We start from the raw sequence: 4,632 nt of genomic DNA, 5'->3' as shown, positions 1-4,632 counted from the left end.
AGTATGTTAAATATAAGTGTAAGGTTACAGACAAACATAAAAATGTCTGAAATTTGCAAGTCATGAACCTGACAGACTGACAACATGACAACAGATCACTTGCTGCAGTCCTGTCCACTACACGAAATTTCCGATAAATGCTCAATATGATGTAAAATAATAAGGAATATTGAATGTAATAGGACGACTGGAAACTCTGCACAGCCTGATGCACATCTCAACGGAAAACGTTACGGCCGGCTCAAGGCTCGCAGGTCCATCTAAGTGATCGAAAATATTAAAAAAGTACAACATGAAAATTAATTGTTTCTAAAATCATTAATTAACAACAATTAGTATTAATTGAGATATCTCCTTTACAACGAATCAACAAAGAGTTTTATCAAAGGCAGTTTATTTGCTGGTTTCTTTGTTGTTTTTTGGAGAGAATGGAGAAGATTTCTACCGGGCTGTTTCACTTAACTTTAGCTACAGATAAGTATAAAACAATATCATTTGTGAATGAAATTAATTTTCGAATAAAACCTAAAAAACTACTGAGTTCATACGGACCCAATATTGAGCAATATTTAAATAAGATATATACGTTGATGACCAGGTGGCATGCGAATCATGCGAACTCTTTATTCATACATAACAATAATTTCTACCTGGAGCCAATTACAATTGGCGAAAAATCGTTCCATGAAATGTAACATTACAATAATTTGTGCATAGGTTTTAGTGGAGATCCTTTTTATTCGACACTTTTGCTTCTTTTCTTCAGGAAACTTTCTCAATACATTTGAACAATTTAGTACTTAAACACCATAAAAACCGACAATATATATAATGTGATCATAATATTATATTTAAATTATATTGTTTCTTTAGTATGGCGGAAGCGGTGGCGCATTGAGGCATTTGATAATGTGTCGGGTTTAATTCTTCTTTTTATTCTTTGAAGTCGATAAAGATACTATTACGGTCGCAAAGTCTATTTCAGAACTTTATAATGTAGGTTTTAAAAAGCCTTTTAAAAGGAACGAGTTTTTTCCATGAATAAGCTCGCGGTAAACGTACGTTGAAAATGCGCTCACGTGTCGGCACCCGACTTAAAAAAATACACGAGTTGCTTTAAAACGCCAGGTTGATTGAAGCAGACCAGAAGGCAGAAGCGGACGACAAAGTTCAGTCCATACTTAAAGATCCATAAACACTCCAAATTAACGGAAAAACTTCGTAAAATAAAGATTACCCATAAAAAAAATCATTCTTCCTTTAGGCAATAGCCAAAATTTCAATGATAGGTGTGGTCTGGTAACATTGATTTTACGACGTACAAAATGCTCGTTTTTATTGTTTTGGGACAATATATTCCATTTAAAATTTCCTCGAAAATGTCCTAACATTTACGAGCAAACGCGATATTGGCTTAGGGCAGCGTCGGAAGCATGACGAAGTTCTCATCGTTAATTATTATTTTATTAATCAGCGGAGCAGAGGGCCAGATAAGATGCGAATTTGCGTAAAATACGCATGGAAAAAAAGAAAATATGCATGACTTAAAACTTTGTTGAATAAAAAAACTCCTGGCTTAATTCGGATTACGCACCGTGTGCTATTTCAATGCGTATTAACCGTTTATACATGCGTATAAATTCATGTAAACATGACTGGTTTCCGTTATCGTGCCCACACCGGTAACGAGAGCGCCGATGGCGTTAAAAGCATAGGTGCAAGATACAGGGAAGAATGGCGTCACGTGGTATAATGTAGTTCGATATCGCCATCCGCGAATTTCTCAAATCAATAATTTCAAACAATTACCGACTATTTAAATAGATAATCTTTCCATTTACATCAGTGTTTGAAACGCTTATGAGAAATAATTACCCAAGCCTTTCAAAATTTAAGCACGGACAGATCTGTATCAATTCTTTTCTCTATTCTTTTCACAAATGAAAATAGACGCTACCCTATTCGTCTGCGTCAAGAATTTGTCGTAAAACTTGTGGTAAGCGTTAGATGCAGACGTGCACAACAGATTGAGTTCTGAATACAGATTTCTGAATGCAGATTTTTATAGAAACTCCTCACAGCAGTTACTTCCCTTGCTTCGCCCGGTCAGTAACTTCTAGTATAAGGGAGACCACTGCGTAGGAGATTGAGATTTATAGTGCAGATAGAATTGTTTTACGAACAAAATTTGTTTTAGGTTATAAGAAGATTTTTTGACATAAAACGGTCTTAGAAAAATTCACTAAAAACGGTGTCAGCAATATTCTTGGAAGAAAACGTTAAAAAAACGTTTCCAAAAAAAATTGTAAGAATGACCATATACTAAATCAAATAAATATTTCGTCTGATTTTTGATCAGGTAAGGCTTCATAAAGGGCAACCGATGGATGTGGATTTTTGAAATGTGGTATATACCATAAGCATAGGTGCGTAAACGCACCTATGCTAAAAACGTTGTGACATCAGCAGTTATGTATAGAATGTGGCAATCTGAACGCATCGGACAGTGGGCTACACCACACCGTCTCTCTGATGTACGTAGGCGGCCGTCATATTGGATTTGGAACTACTTTAAAAAAACAAGATGGCGGCTCCCTTGTAAAGAGGAAAAATTTGAAAGTGTGTTTGAGCTCGTATTTTTCAAGATAACATTCTTTAAGTAATAATTTAATGTAGATCTGTGAATTCCCACAACGTACTTGAAAACTTGTTAAAATTTAAAGATGTCATGACTGACATACTGATAGGAGTACTTATAGTATTGACATCGAGTAAATTTAAAAATTAAATCGACTGTTTTCATTATATTTTGTGAGATACGAGGATTGCTTACATAAACTTGATAAAGTATGAAACACATCACTCATTTTATGAGCATGGATGGCCGAGTGGTCCAAACGGTAGACTTTTACTCCATGGGGTCAATGGTTCGAGCCCATTTGAGGGTTACTTTCATATTTGTATTCAATTTTATTCCTTTTTTTAATTGCATCTTTTAGATCCAATTTTTGCATTTATCAATATAGCATAGAGTCTATAATGAAAAGAAAATTTGGGGAAATCTTATGTTGTAGTTAGATTTTGTGACATTACAAGGATTGCTTATATAAAGTATAAAATAAACAAGGGTTGGCACCAATTGACCGCCCCCGGTTTTAACCGGGGTTTTTTACTGGTTAAAACCGCCCCGGTCAATACTCCCGAAGTGGTCATTACTGGTCAATTTAGGATTCGACACTAAGGCACGTCCGACAGACATTGTCTAGTAAGATCCGTGGTCGGGCTAGTAAAACTGTGGGCTAGCTTGTCCGACTGGTCGTACATACAAAATCTATACTGATTCATATAACTATAACTAACCGAAAACCTTTTTCTCTTAATGTGTAAAATAACTATTGTATCCATTATTTACATCAAAACAAAACTAGCGTATATAAATAAACGCGGAGCATTCACATGAATCATCGCTATTTTAGACGCGAAGGAGAGCTTCCCGCAGAAACAGCTTGTTTCCATTGGTAAAGTTGTCATGAATATTAACGCTTTGCATGCTGGGAAATTTGTAGACTGCTAAAAAGTTGTCTGCTGAATTTCTAAAATTAGCATTTTCTTCAAAAAAAATTCAAAGAATACTATCAGAATAGCAAACAGTTTGGATCCAGATGAGACGCCACGTTTTGTGGCGTCTCATCTGGATCCAAACTGTTTGCAAAGACCTTCAAAATTCGGTTCCAGCACTGAAAGAGTTAATGATTTTCTGCAGTGTTGTAGAACTTTACATCATGTTTTTACAACTTCTATGGAAAATCTGTATCGTCAATGTAAACATTTTGGCGTAGCAGACGAGAGAATGTAATTTAAAGAATGACTTTGTTGAAGATTGGATTTTCGTCCGACAAATAAGTTAATAAAGAAGAATCCAACGGTAAAACTGACACAGATTATGATGGAAAAGGGCATTGGAGCTGTGGTAGCATGGAGCACAGCGGTCAAGGAGGCCAGAATTTGATAACGTTTAATAAATGTCACCTGCTGTACAGACATCATTTGTTTAACTGGTGATAAACAGTGAAATTACAACAAACAATTTATGTTTTTAAATACTTAGTAGTTTTATTTAATTTTTTACTCTGTGCATCAAAATAACTTTCTTGTGTTCACTAATTATTTTCTGATAAAACCTGATTAAACAGTTACATGACACAATTCTGTTTATTTGCTATGTCATTTATGGTCTAGTAGACATCAGATTCGGGCTAGTACATTTTAAGAGGAGCTGGTCCAATGGTCTGGCTGTAAAAAAAGTTAATGTCGAACCCTGTCAATACTGGTCGATTGAACTTTACCCCCAATTTTAATTTATATTCCATGCCTAATTAAACAATATTGATAATATAAATTAAACCACAGGAGTTTGAAATTCTATCAATATAGCTAATCTAATGGCTAAACATTTTTGTTAATTAGCCATAAGATTAGCTATACATGTATTGATAGAATTTCAAACTCCTGTGATTACACAGACATGTTGCCAATAATGTCTTAAGCTATTAATACCCACTATTTTATACCCGTTCATGCAATTTGTAGGCCAACCTCTCAAAATTTTGCAAATAAGTCAAAGTTGGTCAA

This window comes from Dreissena polymorpha, chromosome 14 (genome assembly GCF_020536995.1).
Source record: "Dreissena polymorpha isolate Duluth1 chromosome 14, UMN_Dpol_1.0, whole genome shotgun sequence".
Lineage (NCBI taxonomy): Eukaryota > Metazoa > Mollusca > Bivalvia > Myida > Dreissenidae > Dreissena > Dreissena polymorpha.
This window is presented reverse-complemented; position numbering follows the sequence as displayed.